The 22,026-nt window shown below is 39.0% G+C and overlaps 2 protein-coding genes and 1 long non-coding RNA gene across 3 annotated transcripts in view; 2 read left to right on the plus strand and 1 right to left on the minus strand.

The window, feature by feature from the left end:
* LOC145456913 (uncharacterized) overlaps positions 1-22,026 on the plus strand; it is a 185,142-nt gene that overhangs the window by 155,594 nt on the left and 7,522 nt on the right. The window lies entirely within an intron of this gene.
* LOC145456849 (tubulin epsilon chain-like) overlaps positions 1-22,026 on the plus strand; it is a 297,431-nt gene that overhangs the window by 138,580 nt on the left and 136,825 nt on the right. The window lies entirely within an intron of this gene.
* Positions 16,297-20,465, minus strand: LOC145434258 (uncharacterized). Its single transcript, XR_013913314.1, has 2 exons — positions 18,546-20,465; positions 16,297-17,038 (listed from the first exon to the last, which is right to left on the minus strand). It is a non-coding gene; the product is annotated as an uncharacterized LOC145434258 (long non-coding RNA).

A 22,026-nucleotide genomic window follows, 5' to 3' on the forward strand; every position in this document is an offset into this window, starting at 1 on the left:
TGGTTGGTTGGTTGGTTGGTTGGTTGGTTGGTTGGTTGGTTGGTTGGTTGGTTGGTTGGTTGGTTGGTTGGTTGGTTGGTTGGTTGGTTGGTTGGTTGGTTGGTTGGTTGGTTGGTTGGTAGTTATTTAGTTACAAAAGTCATGATTATCAATAAAGATTCTGGCCGTATCAAAAAAGTACTGATCCAGCTCCGGCCTAAATTGAAAAAAATCTGGCCGGATAACAAACCCGGCCCCGGTCCATGCTCCGCACTACTAGATATACCTCCAAAACTAAGGAAGGGATTCTGGAGTTGACCTTGGTCGGACTCGAACTGGAAACCCATCTGTGTTGCAGCGGTGGAACGTATACGCTACGCCATACACCCATTTGCTGTCTCAATTCTCATAGCTGTCTTAAAACCTGAGATTATCGAGTTCATGATATTTGCAAAGCTATCGACCGAAGCTTGTACCATTTATCGTAATATGATCTCAATCGACTATAGCCCGTTCGCAATAGGCTTACTTCAGTTAATACTCCAGATAATTCCTTCATTTATCGGATTTATTTCAATTCGCGGATGTTAAACCACTCACGCAGGTCGACGTGTTACCTGATCGTGAAGGAAATCATGCTATTGTATTGATAATAGTAAAAGCGTTACATCAGGAAACTGTATGTGCTACTATACAATGAAAGGTGTTTGCCGACTAATATACCCGGATAGTCTTACCCAGCCCACGTGTACAATCACTGACAAGATATATATCGCGCATTCAATATTTCGTAAATACTAGAAGAAAACGACTGTACTACTTTCAACACCAAACCGCGCTACTCTGTGGGGACCAGGGCTTTGGAGCCGAAGCCGGAGCAAGGAACCGGAGCCAAAGCCCCGGAGCCGTGTATTTTCAGCGGAGCCGGAGCTGGAGCCGGAGCTCTACATAAAATTCAAGTGGAGCAGGAGCCGGAACTGATGGAGCCGGTTGTTCGAACGGTAGCTCCAGCTCCGATTTATTTCATAAGATGCTTGTGCTTTTACTAATCGTTGAATTCACATAATTTTACGATAATCGTTCACAAGATTAAGAATTGTTGGCTCGTTGGGACCACATTTTCTAAAAAAAACTAGTAACCATGTTCATACATAGGCACCAAACCTGGGTAGGCGGATTTGCCGCGCTCACTTCGTAATTAGGCTACTTTATTATGGGTATAACTGCAAGTTTGTTTTCAGCACAGCAACGATGGCCAATTTTGTGGTTCGAAAAATAATAAAAACCACGCCTGTCACAAAACTGGATTGATGCTTAATGTGAACTGAGCAAGTTACCTAACTAGTAATGAGACGAATATATAAGCGACGCCAGCGAATATAAACGTGACCTTGCTGCACATTTCGATTTGGAGGCGAGCATGCCGCATGCCGAGAAACATCGTCTTCATTCTAAATTGGATGAACAAATGCACGACCTTGGTTGATAGTTTTTTAATCGTAGCGTCAAATTGGATGATCGTTTACTCCAGTAACGATGTGCGAACGTAAATAGGGAAATGAATCGAAGCAGCCCAAATTGCTATTAGTCCGCATACAATTGTCGCGATCAGAACTAGTCAATGCGATGTCCGAACCCTGCCCTGGTGCATGTTGAATATAAGAGGCAATTAGTGATGGGATGCGCGCTTTCCAATTTGTAAACATCAATCTTTCATTCTTGTCGGGTTAATTGATAATAATAAGGGATGGTGTGAACGTGAGGTTCACGTTCGCGTTCTGTATTTGAACCTCAGAAATTTGGAAGTTAACGTTTACAAACGAACCTTGGTAGGTTCTGCACTGCGAACATTTTTCCTATATTACAATTTTCACGTCATTATAACATCTGAGGTTGAAATTTACTGCATTTCTACTGCGGTTCACTCTATGCATAACGCTGGCAGCATAAAAAATCAACACTTTACAAGCATGTTGGGTTGCATTTAAAACAAATGGTTGTTTAAAATACTTGGTTTAAAACAAAAACATGTTTTAAACAGTGTTTTAAACCAGTGGTTCTTAACCTTGTCTCCAGCGCCCCCCAGGGAGCGATTTGGATTTTGAAGGGGCGGAAACGCTCAGGGGGCGAATGTGGAGTACTGCGCTCAGGGGGGTATGAGGGGCGCTGAAGAAAAATGGCCTCGCAGTAGATGGTGTACTGAGGACATATGATTATATCGTAGAACAATAGTTCTATATATCCATGAGATCTCATTGCAAACTAACATTCGACAAAGTCCGTTAAGTCACAACGTTTTTCGTTGCGCTCATCGCGAAATATCCACCGACCATGTTTTCATGAATGCAGTGGTTTATTCTAATTCATGCAAAATGAATTTGGATTGACAATTCCTCGTTATAACACTCCCGTCACGCTAGCTACTCGACACCTTCCTATCTTTTCATTGTATCGCAGTTTTGTGGCGTTTAGAAATGATGAAAATATTGATAAAGTGATACTTATACTGATAGCTCGGGTTATTGTCCACAAAACTATTTGAACTAGGTATTTGGTCCTGCAGCGCACTGCGTGTCGAAATCGAAAAGGCGCTGTATGCTACAACTTTTGAGAGAGTTGCCCTTTGTACATTAAAGCTGTTTTGAAATTAATTGTCAAAATATTTCTTCATCGTATCACAAAGGATGCTACTACTTGGTGTTGTTACCCCCATCCATGTTAAAGTTAAGAGCTTGGTGCAGGACTAACTTTAATGCGAGCAAATCCCTACCACATTCTCAGTTGATTTATTAGTCAATCAAAGCAATTAAACAAAACAAAATACAATTACTTTCCCTGTATTGCCAATCGCAGAGGAAAATTTGGGATGTCTATACATCGATCTCGACCCAAATGCTATGAGCCCATAGGCCTTACCCGAAGGTTGTAATAACAACCTGAATTTGATTCCAAAAATAGCACATACAATTATACCGTCAATTAGTCGAGTGGACTAATAGTAAATTTCCAGCCCGAACACGGACTTCGATCACTTTCCCATTGCTTATACTACACTCCTTAAAATAGGGGGCGCCAGACCCAGGCAATTTTTGAAAGGGGCGCTGGAAAAAAAAAGTTAAGAACCACTGGGTTAAACAAAGGCCCTTTTTAAAAAAACAAAATGGTTATTTTTTCAAGTTGTATAATTACGCCGTAATTGTGTAAAAACTTTCAAAAACCATGTTGTATGAGTCTACGAACGACGATTACCACCCAGCCGACGTGTACGATATAAGATGGTTGGAACTAGGGTTAGATTATCCGGATAACGGATAACCGGTTAACCGCAGGTTTTTTTATTATCTGATATCCGGATATAATTATGCCGGTTAGCGGGATAAAATAGTATCGTTGATAATGCGTTTTACACTTTTTAGTAAGCTTCAATAACTAGGGCTGGGCAAAATCGAGTACCTGAGTGATTCGATTCTGAATCACGTAAAATGCTTCGAGTCGAGTCGAGTAATCGAGTATCACTCATTATGACGTCATAGCAGAATATTATTTGTCAAAGTTCAAATAGTACCTTTAAAGCGACCACAAAGAATATAATGCCTGCTATCCATCATATTAGGGATACTTTGTTATTTTTTTCGACCATACCCATTTCATTGCACTTGGTGACAATATTGTGGGATGATCATGACTTCGGAAATGTGCTATTTCCAGTAACGTTCGTAGCTTTGTACTTCATGTTTCGTATGCTACGATACGGCCAATCAAGGTTTCAAGGCTTAAACAGTGAAATTAGCATAAACTCGTTGATCGTTGATAAACTCCTCGTTGATAAATCAACTTTCAGTGGTGAGGAGCGTATAATTTCAGTACTCGAAAAAATTGTCTTTTACTACTCGACTCGAATCATTAAAATTGATACTCGGTTCAGATTCGAGTACTCGAATCATTCTGCCCAGCCCTATCAATAACTCGTATTATCAGTGTTGCGCGAGGCCAATTAGCGAGAAGCGTGTTGCCAATTAGCGAGATACGTCTGTGCACATGAACAATGCACATGCACATGTAATGCGACGCAATCTCCTGCTGAGAAGATCGCCAAATTAGATCATTGATTGCCGTGCGCTCGGCTATCGTTGCTGGCCTGAATGGACGATTTTCATTTTTGCTCTCGGGCGCCGCCATCTTGGCCTATGGTTGGCCAGAGCTGAATCGAGCTTCATAGGCGCAGGTGGCTGTTTTGGAGTAGGTTACATTATTTAACGCCGTGCGTTTTTCCTTTATGGGGGTTCCGCGTTTTGGTGCAAAATAAGTATTGATAAAATACTCATCAATACTATACAATGTTTTCGAGCGAAAAACCGAGTTGGTTTACAGTCGTTTTACAAAGCTTTCTTGTGCCGGTGTGTGACAACTTTTCACTCACAAGTCGGGGAACAAGTAAGGCCCTGTGGATATGCAGCTGTATCACAGCTGTTTAAGTTGAATCACCCAAGTATCAGCTGTATCACTCAGGTATTAGCTGTATCACAGCCAAGGCGGCAATGACTCTAGTCATGATTTTCTGATGACTCGACTCGACAGCTGTATATCCACAGGACCAACAAGTAATTCCAGATAGACATTGAGGCCATAGCATAACCCTGTCTGTGAAATAGTTGGTCATAACGCATATAAAGTAGTGAATTTATTAGACCAACAATCTTTATGTTTTATCTGTACAGGTTGATTTGCAAAGTGCCGTTAAAAAAATCTATAGCCTATTTTATATAGCTTATAGGAAATCGGATATGAATGCAGATAAGGGACCGCGGACTGTGAAAGGAAGATCCCATTTGCACTGTTGCGTTCCAAAATGCTACAATGACTCAAGAATGACGATGAATTTATCTTTTCACAGGTTTCCAGTTAAAGAAGAAACAAGGAAAAATGGGTATTGCTAATCAGTTGTGGTGTATGGCATGTCTTCTCACTAACTTCAGGGGCCCGTTGTTTTGAATATTCCTACCATGTAACTTTTCTCCATTACTTTTTATGTATAGTTTCTAATGCATCTTGGACAAGGTCCTTTGTTGTTCCTAATATGCTATTATAGTTGTCTGATTGACGCTCTATCTGCACTGCCGATTGTCTCTCTCTCTTCGCAGCTAGCGATCGCAAGGTCTGAACGAAACGCTATTACAAGGTTCAATGACGATGCGTATATTCACAAATCCTCTAGCACACTGAAGGGAGGATACACACAAGTCTTGGGGCATGGTTGACTGCTATTCTATCATAGCATGCAATACTTTCATTTCCCATCTGTTCAAGAAATGATCAACTTTCGGCAGTTCTGTGCGTCATTTATATTGACGAATTAGGCACGTAGACAATGGACGTGACCAGTTATGCAGAGCTATCCGGGGCACAACTGGAAGTGAGGGGTTTGGTGCATGAGAACACCATGGAGACCAAAGTATAAACCCGGTTAAAATGAAAGATCTCCGGGTCGCCATGACACTTTCATATCCAACAAATGGGTTGGGTGTCACTGACAGTTCTAGGCAGTTCGTCATCAGATCTTGAAATAATGTCCATCGTTCCATGGTCCACGGCGTTGTGGTTGGTCAATTTGGCACATCTGCACCTGGAAAATAAAAATATGCGGCAGTGTTTTGTACTCGTATTTAAAGCTGAGTATAATTCGTTAATATTTGTGAACAATTTCACTACTTATACTTAGCTCTACAAGTTATTGCTTTACCAAAACCACGCATTGACGGCAGCGAGAGGAAAAAAATTTGAAATAAAACTTTTCAAGTTTGGAGAATATTTCTTTGAATACAATCTCATCAGCATAAATTCGGTTTATGTAGACCTTTTTAGAAGGTGTGTAGACCACGAAATCACACCATGACAGTCCTGTTAAAGCTAGTTGGCCCATGACCTGATAAAAGTAATTGTCATTCTCTTTGAGAAAATAGTCTATTGATTGTCAATTTCAAATTGTGAGGGCTGTTTCTCGAGATGATATGATAGCTCTTCGCCTGCACGTAGAAAATTGCAGTGTCGTGACATGCTGAAAATACAAATAACTAAAAATTTGATTCAACATTATATAACATCACACTGCCTGCAAAGGGCTGTACATCGCTCAACACTGTGCAGATACCGAGATGATCAAACTCATTACTGATGCTACTTGCGAAGTCATTACTACTAGTTCTCAAATAAAAATACGGAAAGGCAGGTGAGAGCCAACGACTGAACTGCATGAAAATATCTACCAACGACCTATGCTGGTGTAAATATCTACATACCTCTAAAATCTGTTATATAAGACTAAGCGAATAATTTATATCCTTTATCTTTGTTATTTCCACTGCCCCTCGATTCACTGGCAATCCGCTGTCTACGTCAGCAAAACTGAACGTGGGTAAACCCGTCAACAACTCAGAATATACTAGTTCTATATACTCTCGGTTCGATTACTGTCTAAAATGTTCCTGCCATTTGTGACATTGGAGATAAACATTGGCATCAGGCATCAGTGCATTTTGGCAAAATGCAGTTCTACGGATAAGGATTCTCAAACAACCAGTGAAGAAATAGGGTCCTGATTTTGCTAGCAATGCCCTGAAATCAGTCATAAGGACTGTAGCAATAACTAAGAACTCATACGCGTCGCCAGAAGGGCAAAATAATGAGATTGCCATTGCTGACAATGCTAGCCTTATGGAAGCGAAATCACTCTGGCCAACCATCCACAAGGGGCGCTAAAGCGGTGAGAATCGTCCATTATCGAGTCTTCAACAAGTCTGTAGTTCCGCTGGCAGAATCATATGTGCAATAGGCCCTGTGGATAGTGAAAATTATTGATATCCGAACTAACCCTAGTTGGAACCCTCAAAATAGTCGGTTAAACAGCTAGAGTAGGCCTGCGTAGATATAGATCATTGGTAGGGAGCTGACTTGGATCAATTGTAATTTGTAATTGAGCTGAATGTAGTTAATTACATTTTTTCATGTAATTGTAATTGTAATTGAAGCATTTCTATTTTGTATAATTGTAATTGTAATTTGATCAAAATTTTGCGAACAGAGTTTTTTTTAATAAAAGGGTATTGTACATGGTTCTATAAGAATACCGAGAAAACCATTACCGAGAATGGACATTACCGAGAATGCCATTACCGAGAATGGACATTACCGAGAATGGACATTACCGAGAATGACCAATGTCAAGTGTAACTGCTCCTAACTTAAGGAGAGTTATTGAAACCCCTTTTTGAATTGAACTCAAATTCCACGACCGATCCAGACAAATGATGATCCGTAGATGAAGGTAGAAATGATATGTATTGCAATAATTGATGTAAAGATGGAATGTCCAAATACAGCAAATGAAACTGGGTCGTGAAATTAGGTTTTAAAATAGTGGTTGCCTGCGGTTAGAGTTAGATAAAGAGACAAGCCTGAACGATTAAAACACAAGTTAATGACTATAGCGACCACACATAACGCAACGTAAGCAACAACGTACATACAGCAAACAAACTAAACTAAAGAGGCGACGCCCAATCAGCATATATAAAGGACGGAACACGCGGCGCCTCATCAACTAATGATAATAATCACTACACTAAACTAACACTGCGGAATACTGCAGTAACATCAAGAATATAGCTTACTGGGACTGACGTTGTCGAGAAATTTATACCTGAGCATCGATACCGAATGTGACAACGTCGTGATGCACATTGCACACACATGACATGTTCATATGCATAACATGCCTGCATTGCATATATTGCATTCTCGGTAATGTCCGTTCTCGGTGGTGTCCATTCTCGGTAATGTCCATTCTCTGTGGTGTACATTCTCGGCAATGTCCATTCTCGATGGCGTCCATTCTCGGCAATGGCATTCTCGGTAATGGTTTTCTCGGTATTGACCAGACACCATTCTGCATATCAGGAATGAAACATGAATAGCTTGAGATTGTTGCTAATTACGTCGCTACGGTTGTCAAAGAACACCTCTTTACTGAATCAATTACCTGTTTAAAGGTAATTTTAATTGTAATTATAATTGTAATCAATTACATGTTTAACAGTAATTGTAATTGTAATTTGATATTTTTAGCATTGAGTAATTGTAATTGTAATGTAATTGAAACATGCAAGGAAGTAATTTTAATTGTAATTGAATTAAAATATTGTAATTGATCCAACTCTGGTACGGAGGGAATGTTGTGATCATGATGACCGTTGTAAGCTTACGGGCTCATCTGGATTTCATATGTTTATTGTATCACAAAAACCAACTCCGTGCGATCGGGGTGTTGGCTACCGTATAACTTGTTTATTGGTTAATATCGGTAGCAAGGATAGAAACCCGTTTTACACTCTGCTCAATATCAACGCAGCAACACTCAGACGCCGAATACATTGTCCGGTCTGGCCTAGACCGTTAAGGCGTAAGCTTATATTACCTTGCAAGTCCTCGTCGAAATCGTTGGAAAAGCGACGAAAGATATTAATTTTAGGGAATTATTATATCATTTGATTGACCCAGTTGGTACATTTGACGACGTTTAAAAAGTCAGTATGTGCTTCAGCATTATGGCAGTATGAGGCCCGAGTAGTCGCTAGGTATCGTAATATATCACTTCACTGAAATATAGGGTCGGAATTGACAATATGAGGTCACGTTCGCGTTCACACAGAACCTTTCAAAAAGGTTCGCGTTCACACGAACCTGAACCTTTCAGAGGTTAACACCATCCCTAATAATAATACTAGCTGGTTGCAATGGTCAACACATATTTTTATGCAGGCAAAGTAAGAATGATATCGGGGGGCTCTGACGGGAACTGATTCCGAATATGACCTTATTTTTTCAAATTGGATCGGCTTTTGGAGTTATTCCATGGCTCTATTTTGACTAAAATCTCACATTTTTGCTGTATGGGCTAAATAAATAAAAAACGGGTCCGTCCTCCGTCGTATTATAAAGTTCAGAAATTCAATCTACTTGTTATTTTTACACACTGAAGATTGTTTTAAATCCAAATAAATCAACATTAGACTTATCATAGTTGGAGACTAAAACTCAAGTCATAGATATAAGTACCTTCCTAAATACTCAAATAACCTTGCATTAATTCAAACATAGTTTTATGTCAACCACCTATTGTATATTCAAAATAATCAATTGGAGTGTAATAATAATAATTTATCTTGAAACAAGATTGTGTCTTGAACGATTTCTGCTTGTAAGCAATTTTGTTCAATCTCTCGAAAGGTTCCAGCAATAGTCCGCCATAATATGTTCAGTTCATCTCATCTACCCTGGAATCATTCTTTTGTTGTTTTGATATCTTGATTGAACCTTTACTCTTGTTCTTCACTTTTATCATCAAGATGATCAGGAAATATATCAAGAGGACTGAACCGGAAGTGAACATTAATGCCCATGTTTGCTTCAAATTTTCAAAATGCAGATACTGACTTTCGGACCAACTGTTTGTAGATGGGTGCTTTGTGATCTTCCCAAAAGTTTTATTTACTACATCCTAGAATGAATTCTATTCAATTAGCTCATTTCTTAATGTGAAATAGGAATCTTTTATCTGTATTCGAATCTGAGGTCCATCAAAGTTACCGACTTTAGGCTTCTCGTTTGATTGGGATACTACGTATTTCCGCTCTGTTGGCTCAGCAGAAAATTTTCCAAGAGACTTTGTGGGGTACAGAACTTTAAAATACATTTAAGTAATATATTCATGTTTTAATATATTTATGCAATGAATATATTACTTAAATGTATAAGAAAATTTTGGATTTACAAGTCAAAAGAGATGAAACTCATCTAGTATTGTATTTAAGCTTTACAAGAACAAATTTGCTACCTTCATACTCCTGTCATCTTGGTAAAATGACCATTTGGTACAGGAGAAAAAATATATATATATCTGTTGTGCAAAAGTACAATCTTCATGGATCACAGACTTTTTTTTCACAAACAATGATCTCGCATCAGGTCCTGTAAATATTTATAGAATAACTCAGGATGACATGACGGATTTTCATAGTCAATTATCTATTTATCCCAAGTATAAAGGTAAAAAAAATCGACGATTTACTTCCTAGCCATTGAAATATTTAGGGGGTAAATACAGTAATTTGGTCTTTTGTAGCGGTATACGTATATAATCTTCTAGAATAGAGTCAATCTGGCAAAACTAATGTCATATTCGTATTGAGCAGCCTTGAAAAACCCATAAACGACTCGTTGATGTTCTGCCAACATTTTCTTCTCATTTCGTTGACCAGTGTTAATTATAATTGCCGAAGGTTGTTAGGGCATGTGGTGCGATATTGCATAGACAGCATGATTCTCCTTTTCGGAAATGCGATGCTAGTCAAAATGTTGTTTTGTAATTGTTGGTAACAAAGGTCCTCGGAGTTATATTACGCAAAGAAAAAAAGATGATGATACACTTTATAGACGAGTTCCGTATATACTATATATATAGGATAGCAATACATCATCGTCGGAGGGCGGCGCGGCAGACAGGAGCTAGTAAATATGTTAAGTTCTCAGAGGTGGCTTTTGATTCAACTGAACTTGTTGACATAAGCTACCTGTCTCCAGATCTTTGATGTAGGCTATATTGTCAACTTACTTTTAGAATGAGGCATGTCGTGAAAGTAAATACGCAGGTTGCGTAGAAAATTCTTGGCTTAGATAAGATCCCACCCGAATCTGACAGTGAATTGATTTTGATGATGTCGAAATACAGTTGGAGCAATTCAAATTCAGACATCTCTTAAACTCCTGGTGCATTGTTAAATAAGCGATTAACTAACTTCCCGAGATTCGAGCCCCTCCATTTTTTTAGTATTTGAAAAGACGAGACCCGTATCTTATCAAATAATTTCATACCACAAAACTGCTTTATATGAAATTGTCACATAATTTCGAAAATTCCGTGAACTTTGAAGGTCTCCGTCAGTTTGCGCTATATGCGGCCGCGAACGTGTCAGCGACGAGTTGTCAGGAATCTCAACGTTTCAGCAATTCTAGAACGAGCCTTGAAGAGATCGAAAAAGATGATTAGAAATGTTTTGTGACCTGATTAGTGCAATTCTCATACAAAAATATGATGACTTATCACTCCCTGAGTACAAATAGAGGAGGTAAAACCCAAACAATATCGGGAAAAGACAAGATGCCATATCAGCATAACCCAAAGAGATCAAGCTTCAGAAAGCGAACCGCTCGACGAACACAACAAAACATTAATTCACCCAGGCGCACTTATAATGAAAACAAGCAAGAGACCAAGATCATCGGATAGCAGTGAAGACTCAAGAGACGGAAAATGAACAAAACAAAATGAGAGTAGCACATCCGAAAGCAGCCCATCTAGCACCTGATGAAAGTAGTATGGATAAATGTCAACGGAATACGGAACTATAGGAGCAACTACGGCCCTTTGAGTGTGAATGCACAAGTGCGGGGCGTATCTACAAATTCTTTGATCCGACTCGCCGATCCTGTCTCAGGTCGGCTTATAGAAATGGTCGCGATCCGATACGAAAACTCCGACCATCCGACCATCATAATTATCTACTCACAGGTTGGTATTGAATATTGAAAGAAACAATACAAACAAACTCAAAGATCAAGCCGAACCCTATTATTTGAAATGACTATGACAATTTGGTCTTGGCATGCGGTTTATTTCCATGAAATGTTCAATGTAACTATTGATTCCAGGATGGAAAAGAACAATGGTGCTATTTTCTTTGTAAAATAACATTCGGTATTGATACAATAAAAACATTCGATATTGATACCAAAAAAACAACGTGTTTTGTGTTGATGTTTCAAGGCAGTTGTGGTTCTCAAACATTTTTTAGAAACGCCTCCCTTTATGATAGTGAAAGATTTCGCGCCCCCTTATCGTCATATAATCACAAAATGCCACCAGAATGCTAGCAATCCCAACGGGTAATTTGATGTCGTAGATACTATTGATGAGATGATTCTCAAATATATGAAGTTAGGACTATACACATAGCAAGTAGTAGTATAGATCGGTCGCGAACTAACATGGGCTCTTATGGGCGGGGTGGTGACTCGCCTGAAAACCGGGGGTGGTGACTCGCCTTTTTAGACCCCCCTCTAGGCGGTGAGTCGCCATGTGTTCTTATGGGTGCGGCCGTGATTCGCGCTTTCGGGTATAGCTCGTGGCGGTGATTCGCCGTGAAAACTCGGGGTCGTGACCAGACATGGGGTAATCGTGATTAGTAATCGTAATCGATTACGACGATTACAGCATTTTCAAGTAATCGTAATCGCAATCGATTACATTCGAAAAAATTCCGAAGTAATCGTAATCGTAATCGACTACTTCCCATATCTAATCGATTTCTCCGTGAAAGAACGATTACTTTTTATTTGTGCAAAGACTATGACATAACTGAACATACGTGAACAAGGAAAAGATGTTATACCAGGTTCGTGACAGCACAAACGCCTGATTTTCAAACGCCACTGTTCATTATTACGTCAGAAGCAGCCTATTAGCTCTGCGCGTCATTGTGTAAGAAGTATCAACTGTAAATAGATATTCGATGTACCTACGTCGTCCATTAGTCTGATTGTAAGAACACCCGCCGTGCTGTATATCAGGTTATCAACGCGTTCCGCACGCCACTACCTCGCAGCAGTATAATTTATCTCCGCTCTGCCTATAGTTTAAAATAGTAACTTACGTGTTGATGTTTGGTTATGCTTATGCTTAGTTAAACGCAGTTTGACCGTTGCTGCTTGGCGAGCAGTATAGGCCTATCCAGTAGTGCGGAGCACGGACCGGAGCCGGATTGGATATCCGGCCGGATTATTACAATTTTGGCCGGACCGGATCGGAGCCGGATCAGTACTTTTTCTGTTACGGCCGGAGTCGGATCAGAGCCTGATCACTACTTTTTTGATCCGGCCAGAATTTTTATGGATAAGCATGACTTTTATAACTATATAACTACCAACCAACCACACGTAAGTAACGTCCAAGCCAGTGTGAACATCAACGAGGCATATTTATCAATTCACGGAACCTCCGTACCGAGTAGGGCCGGATTTCTGGCCGGACTTTTTCATTTTTGGCCGGACCGGATTGGAGCCGGATCACTACTTTTCCTGATACGATCGGAGCCGGACCAGAGAATTTGTCGATCCGCTCCGCACTACTATCCAGTATCCAGTACGTACGCACACCGGACAAAGATTTGAAATTTTGTACTCGTCAAATAAAACATTGCGGTTTCCACAACGAAGCAGTAAAAATCAACAGCTGGTGATATATATATCATAAGCGAGCCGTTTTGCCATTCCTCGTAACGGCAGCTTGCAGTAATATATCTGTATTAAGTTGAAGGCAGAATTTTATGTTCGCTTCGTCTTATTCTCATATGACTCCACTTGAAACGGGCGCCTATCGTTATTTCATAATTCTTTATTCAACATTGGGACATGCCGCCATGGCCATGGGCTTATATATCATGTTAGCGTGGGTTTTAGCTGGTACCAGGACAAAGACAGCAATTCGTCTCCCACTCCAAACGTTGGTATTTGACCCCCGTAGGGTGGTAATCTCAAGTTGAAGACTGAATTTCGTAAAGAAATTTAGTAATTGCAATATATTACTATTAATTTATAATCCTCTCTCAGCCCGCGATGGTCAGATATACCTGCAGAGTTTATTTGTTTGAGGTCATCATGGTGTTTGTCGACTACCACAGACATTTACACCAGGCCTTCATGCATTTTCGATTCCATGTCTGCCGACTTGTAGCACGGCCCACTTCTAAGCTTTTTGTAAGACATTAGGGACAACCCATTGGTGTTGCAGCCTTGGATTATACAACTGCGCTATCTCGCCTCACAATTACCTACGTGTAGATCTGGGGCAACTTAATTCATAATTATGACCTCTGGTTTCTTGTTGTAATTACTTTAGTGTATGTTCTTATGTCGTGACCTCCGGTTTGTTATATAATCAAAAGATATTGTAGTGGCTCAAACGTAGCAGACTAAAAGAAAAACTTTCGTGAGACGCATAAACAAATTGTCGTGTCTTTATATCTGAATGCATGTCTAGCAACTCAAGTTGTAAATTACTAGGGCCAGTGGCCACATTAACTACAATAGGACTTGAAAACATTTCATCATGGTTAAAAAGCATTCATTCAATGCGGCCGTTGAACTTGACAATCAAGTCAAATAATCCATTGGTTTGCTGGTCAGATGGCGTTGTAAAACGTGTTGTAACACCGCCTGCACTTGAATAAGTCTGGTGATGAGCAGACTTAAATTTGAGTGCCCATCCAGACGCATTTGAGTGTGAGCATGAGCATTCATTTTGACGTGAGTTGAGTAACGAAGTCGTTGCCGAGTAGAGAATCGCTACTCTACACCAAAGGAATTGGTCTTCACCCTAAATTATAAACTCCAGATTCCAAGCAAAGCAAGTGAAATTTTTGAATATTATTTTTTTGTTATAGATTGATTTTTTTATTATTTTTGTTGGATTTTCCTACGTCAAGGGGAGCCGCAAGTTGGCTAGCTGAGAGCCAAATGCGGCTCTCGGACCTGAGGTTGGCAATCATTGATCTAGTAGAGAGGATTTTCAAGTTAATTAGATCTCTCGAAAATACTCTATAACTTATGTTGGTTTACGAAATACTTTTTGAGTCCCCTTCGAGCTTGCTCTCCCCCCTATTGGGAAATTTGGGGTGCAGCAGTTATTGCCCTGGCAAGAATGCAAATCGTTGGGCGCGATAAATTGACCTCTATGAAAATGGGCAATGATACATTATGACGTAACAAACAAATGACGCATCTTTTTAAAGGGAGTTTGTTATCTCATTAGGCTTTTCAGCGCAATCCATATATTGTCTTCCAACATAGCTTCTAAGATGCAAAATAAATGTAATCGTGAGTAATCGTGATTACTTTTCCAATGTAATCGTAATCGTAATCGACTACTTCCTGATTTTGCTGTAATCGTAATCGTAATCGTAATCGCGTCATTCAGAAGTAATCGTAATCGCAATCGATTACATTCATGAAATAATCACCCCATGTCTGGTCGTGACTCGCCTTTTTTGCTATAGGCGGTGGCGGTGATTCGCCTGTCGTGTATTCTTACGGGATCTGTGGTGACTCGCCATGTGTTCTTATGGGTGCGGCCGTGAATCGCACTTTCAGGCATCTCTCGCACGGCGTTGAATATGTATCAAGTAAATAGTTATGTGATTGATTCTTAGTTAATGTGTACATTACAAATTATTAAATATGACCGATTCGAGTTAATCCCAACGTTTACGGTGAGTACGACAATGATATATCGTTATTCTTATGGCGGGGGTGGCATGCGGCTATTGTGTCTTATGGGTGCGGCCGTGAATCGTACTTTCGGGTATAGGCATCTCTCGACCGGTGCCTCGAAACTCGTGTTGAACCGGTAACCCTTTTCGGTATATGAATCGCTCAACCGGTGTTAATAAGTTTGTCACAGAGCCGTCGCACAATAACCGCGTTCACAAACTAAACACTCCAAAAAGGTGTGAAATATTGGTAAAATCCCGCGATCGCTCACAAGATAATACCTAAGACATAACCATCGCATTCGAGTTAATCCCAACGTTTGCGGTGAATGCGACTTCGATATATCGTTATTCTTATGGGTGCGGCGATGATTCGTACTTTCGTTGATAGAATGCTAGCGGCATGTCGTACTTTCACCAAAAAGGGTGTGAAATAGTTTGCTAAATCTAGGAATCAGTCGCTTGGTAATTAGTTTACCACGGAACCGGCGTAGACGGTGATACCAACAATAGCCGCGTTCACATATTAACACTCCAAATAGGTGTGAAATAGTTTGCAAACCCTGCGTTCACTGACAAGATAATGTCTCAGACATACGCGACTTGATGTTACAGGCATATCGATCGCTCACGCGGTGAAATTTTCGTAAGCAGTTTGGCACAGAGCTTGATTTCACTCGTACGATTTAATAAGTAACGAATAACAGACCGCCAGTGTCGGTAACTTGAATAGCGACAAATTGTCACTTATTTCCGCTCTAACCCTAATCCTTTGTGAAGTGAACGCTTATTCAAAAGGGTGTGATATCATTTTAAAATCCTACGACACTCACAGGGTAATGCTTCAGACAAAGCGACCGCTCATGCTCGCTCACAAGGTAATATTTCCGTAATTAGTTTGTCACAGAGTCGTCGCAGACGGTGATTCCTAAACCAACAATTTGACACTTTCTGGTATGGTCGCTATATGTTTTTGACACTTTGTCCGTGTTTGACTTTAGTTGTATGATAAGAATCATGCGAATATTCAAGCAATGTATCAATTGAATGAAATGAAACTTACTACACAGCTCAAGTTGATTCGTATTTGAATGTGTTGATCCGGTACAATTCTAATTAATTTGAGAAATCTTTTTAACGTGATCTTTTGATTCGACCGTAACCTGAATATTACTGACGCCGACTTTCAGTCACATTGAATTATTCACACATTCCACGCCGCTGTTTTAACAGTTATAGAATCAATACCAACTATCTCTAACCCGATAATATTCAATCATTTTGGTAATTTACCAACTTTAAATCCATTCGCGGATGTACTAAAGGTAAATCCAAATAATCCAAAATGAAATATTTGGACTTTGACATAGTCTGAATTGAAATAGATTGACAAACATGACTACCAACTTTCCCGCAGTCCCATTTCGATATTATATGCACATTGATTTGAAACAAGTAATGAAACATTACAACTCTATTCGCGATCCCGCTTTCCGTTTGTCAAAGAGATATTTTAACATCTTACCATACTCAAAAGAATTCTTCACAACATTAACAATTGTTAAAAATCTAGTTTTCACTTACTTGATTATATCACTACAACTCACAAACTTGAATTAATTCATCCTGGCTGTATTCGTATGATCGGTCTTTTTTATTCGATTGTAAAGGTCGTTACTATTCTGAAGACAAAGTATTTACTAATCGGTACATATACGATTTGACTTGGACATATTATATTTTGAGTATACGAGATTTGAATGTCCGAACAATAACTAAGAATTAATTTATCACAATTAAATCCGTATATTACAGCGTAAAAGATATTGGGGGGGGGTCAGCAACTCTGTACGGTCGTAGTTACAACCACATTAACTAATCTACCCAGGCAACTCGTCATGATCATTCCTGAAATCAACACAAACACGACCACTGACTTGAGTTAACCGCGAAACAGCATCAAGTTTTAAATCCGCTTGCCGCTGACGGATTATTCGAATGCATCGATGGAGAATATTATTGAACTCGTCGGTATTGTTACTTCAACAAATTACACCGACTGCGAAAGTTAATATCGAATGGTAAGACTTGATCACATATTTGTTGATCACAGACATGACAAAAAAACATTACCGAGATTTTATAAACTAGTCATATTACTCTACACATCTATCAATATCAAAATGCGAGTCATCCAATTTTTCTACTAAAGTAACATTGCACTTTCGGATTCGGTATAGTCATACAAATTGTATTAAATCCAACATCAAAACAAAAGGATTTTTTTTTTAGTTTATTGAAATCAAATCATTCGTCTTCGACTTGAGCTTTTCTAGATTGCACGCAATAATTCGTTACGAACGAGCTGTAACCAAAGTTAAGAATTCTTTGTGTCCACAGATATAGAAGATGAATATAGCTAACACAATCGCGAATCGATGTTTCAGAGTATTTCACGGATGTAATAAACTTGTTAGTGTCGCCTATCTAAAAGTATGCATGCGTTCGATTTCCATACCGACTGTTGCGATGTTTAGGATTCGTTTACAATGACCAAGAGTGAGGATTTAACATCAATGTCGTTACTGGAGGTATTCACAACAGAGAATCGAAACATTACACAGTGTGAAAATATATCTTTGATATCAAAGCACTATCCCAAGTACACGATTAATACTTAACTCCGTTCACACTTTCTATAGAACGTGCTAAATGTAAAATATCACGAGGTTGCACTCTAAGACTTTGATCATTACAAAAGTAAATTGAATATGTTTGCTCGACGCATTCAATTCAACTAGAAATGTCTAGTGCACAACAATCGTAATATTAAGGAAGTACTTGCTACACTGTAATTCACTAAACGTGTTTTGCATTGTTGTTCATTTGTAGCATTGATTGAAATTGAACCCTCAAATAATAATTCCCGACACGAAACCAAACCGCTGAAAGTCGTTACCAACACAAAGAAACACTTTGTACGATGTTTGGCAAATGTACCCTATGGCTAGGTGTACTAGAATTATTTGTGTAACACATACACCGACAATGTAATCGAAAATTTTTCCGTTGTCATTCGCTAAAGTAAATGTCATCACAATACTCTCTGTCACTAAAGATCTTACTTGTATCTGATTGAATCACCGATAATTAACTCGCTAAATCAAACCATAAGGAAATTTCACTCACTCATCAGATATGAAACAGCGTCGCTTAATCGGTGTAGATCGTTTTTCTAAATGCAAATCATACCTGACCAACAGAAAACAATTTTCACTCACCTTGTAATGAAACCAAGTGGTGGACCTTCGTTCAATATTTTGTTAGTGTCAAATACTTTGCAATAAACACAGTGGAGTGGTCGAGCTTTACATCAGCAGACTGTAATCTGTAAATCAAGCTTACATCCGACTTGTAACTGTATCGTTTACCTAACCGAGTTGTATGCACAGTTTGATATTTTTTGTTATTTGGTAATTGCTGAATATACTACTTCGAAATACTCCCTTGAACGTAATTTCCATCATCGTAATAATCGAAGGACATTTGTGTCGAATTCGTAACAGCCGACTATGACATGATAAATTTTTGACAAGTTATGCTTGGAAGATTGGTTGTATATCACGAAAAATAATTACCGCTCATATTGATACTGTTATCCATTGTTCGGTATTTTCAAACGAGTAAAATTTATTACTTGAGTTACTCCGCTTAATGCAAATGTAAACACAACCGTCTTTCAACATCGCAAAGACATCGATACAAAGTATACATTATACAATCAAACGCAACAAGTTTTACTTTTGTAGGTTGTGTATGGTTATCCTGCATAACTCATTTCTTACCAAAGCCATATGAAATATATTCATGTTACACGAAAATATTCACTCATGCTACAAACCTGTACAATGATTGGTGGTGCTTTCAAACTGTTTCGATACCTCAAGAACTTTATTGTCTGAATGGTTGTTCATGTATCGTAATAATCAAGTAGTTCAACACAGAACTAGTATTAACAGAAACACCAGAGTTGTTTACACAAAAGTTTGTATGTGTACAGTATACGAATACCATGTGTAAGTCCAGCACAATTGTGGTATCCATACGAGTTTAGTTAACACAATTTACGACACCGAGGTCGCGTCATCTTTCGTAAGACAACAAACCAAGGCTTCAGGATATGTCCATGTCATAGCAATGAATCGGCTACTCCAACAACAGAGTGCATATGTTTTCTAGTTACGGTGCTTACATCTTACACACAAATCAATCTACTTTGCTAACGAAAAGTGTGAGTCATCATATGGTTATCCTCACTAGTAAAACATACTATCATACAAAATGGTTGTTATAGTTTGCACACCAACGGTACATCGTACAAGTAACAAGTCTCGAGAATCCAGTTATTCAAAAAACGTGAAAGTATTTCTACACCAAGTCGTTATGTTGACGAAAGCGTATATTGTAATATCATGATCGATTTGCATTCGTTGGTCACAAACTGTCACTACTCTAAATAATTCTTTTTCACTCAAACACAAACGCATACTTGTCACCATTCGTTTTCATCAAGTACGAGTTCAAGAAACTTACTACGACATGAATTTTTATTTTTATGTTGTGTAAATAGGTAATAATTAATTCAAGTAACACTATATCAACATCATCGACTTGTGCTAATAGATTTACATGTGGTCTTGTGGTTTTCATCGGGACATACAGCACGAACTAACTGTAGACTCCTCTCTGTTGTACAGCTACTCGGTAATCGAAATGCATTAACATGTAAACAACGATCTTGTTTCGTCACACCAAAAATATGTTCACTGTCGCGATACTCCGCACAAGACATGCATAGCCTTTTCACACTCGTAATTGCATACTCACGACAAGTATATTGTACAACTCGACAGCTACGTTTAACAATACCAACGACACTAAACATACGATACCTACCCAAGTAAAATTACCATTTTCACCTGGAGGTCAGGCGTTACCAGAGTAAAAAATACCATTGTCCTTTGGAGATTTATCGTTTACTCAGAGTAGCAATACATTTTCACTTGAGGGTCTATCGTTTCCTAGAGTAACAAACCTTTTTCACTTGGAAATATATTTTTTCCTTAGCTAACAAACCTTTTTCACTTGGAAATATATTTTTTCCCTGAACAACAAACCTTTTTCACTTGGAAATATATTTTTTCTCTGGGTAGCAAACCTTTTTCACTTGGAAATATATTTTTTCCCTGAGCAACAAACCATTTTCACTTGGTGGGTCGTCGTTTACCTGAGTAAAAATATAATTTTCCTTTGGAGATCCGGCGTTTACCCAGTGTAACAAACCAGTTTCACTTGGAAAAATACTTTTACCTAGAGTAACTAATCATTTTCTCCTGGGTAACAATCCCTTTTCGTCTGGAAACTATCATTTAACTGAGTACCAATACCGTTTTCACTTGGAAATACATTTTTTCCCTGGGTAACAATACCATTTTCGTTTTGAAAACTGACAACCACACCGGTCAATTTGATATTTTTGTATATTGTTACAACGAATAGTGACAAAATATACACCAACAACGACCCCGATACATTTGTCTAATCAAATATTCACTTGCTCTGATGCATCCCATCAAAATCATTGGTTACTCGCATGCAATAACAATGTGCTGTTGTACATCGACATGTATGTTTTCGGAATTGGCGAATAAATGGGTTTCCGATATGTCCGCGATGTCCGGGTTCGCGCTTTGGATTTTCCAGAGTCAAAATATCTGAATAAAACACCTCCTCGACGACGGTTGGTATGTGGATAACGGTGTTCGGAAAACGGTTGGATTTATGTCACCCATCGCGATAACAATTCCAGGTCGAGTTTTCCTCCCGCATGTTTACTATATTGTGTCTTTATTGGTCAATGTATCTCTCGACATTCAGTTTGAAATCGGAAATGATAAAGTATGTAACCGGATCCGGATATCAACTCTGAATCGATAAACCAATGAACAATATTCAAAGTAAACATGTTACACCCTGTGTTTCCACGAAAAATACGGCGGAAAATTGAGCGACCAATATATCCACTAACAAAGACTACAACAGATGCATCAGTATCGTCCACATCATTTGTGACGACAGTTTTCATGAAGTCAGCAAGCCACTGGAAATCTCCGTGGTTTGCTGATGCATCTTCCTCGCCCGGTTCACAACTGATGATTGCTCTGGACAGTCCATCCCGCTGCAGCAGGCTTAGATATCCCCGGCTGAACAATGTGGAAATACACGTTTTTTTTCTACGAGCCGTCGTCTTGCGGAGTAATTATCTCAGAAATTGGTTGAAGTGCGGGATAACGCTCATAGTAGTGGCTGGTGTGTTTCAGACATGGGGTAATCGCGATTAGTAATCGTAATCGATTACGACGATTACAGCATTTTCAAGTAATCGTAATCGCAATCGATTACATTCGAAAAAATTCCGAAGTAATTGTAATCGTAATCGACTACTTCCCATATCTAATCGATTTCTTTGTGAAAGAGCGATTACTTTTTATTTGTACAAGGACTATGACCAGTGGCGTAACAGCATATGCTGCCGCCCCTGGCTTTCGTTGAAAATGCCGCCCTAAGTGAACTTGACGTTGCAAAAAAATTCTAAATAGTTAGCCTACAT

Source organism: Botryllus schlosseri, chromosome 2, assembly GCF_051294905.1.
Source record: "Botryllus schlosseri isolate E-star chromosome 2, Bs_hap1, whole genome shotgun sequence".
In the NCBI taxonomy this organism is placed as follows: domain Eukaryota; kingdom Metazoa; phylum Chordata; class Ascidiacea; order Stolidobranchia; family Styelidae; genus Botryllus; species Botryllus schlosseri.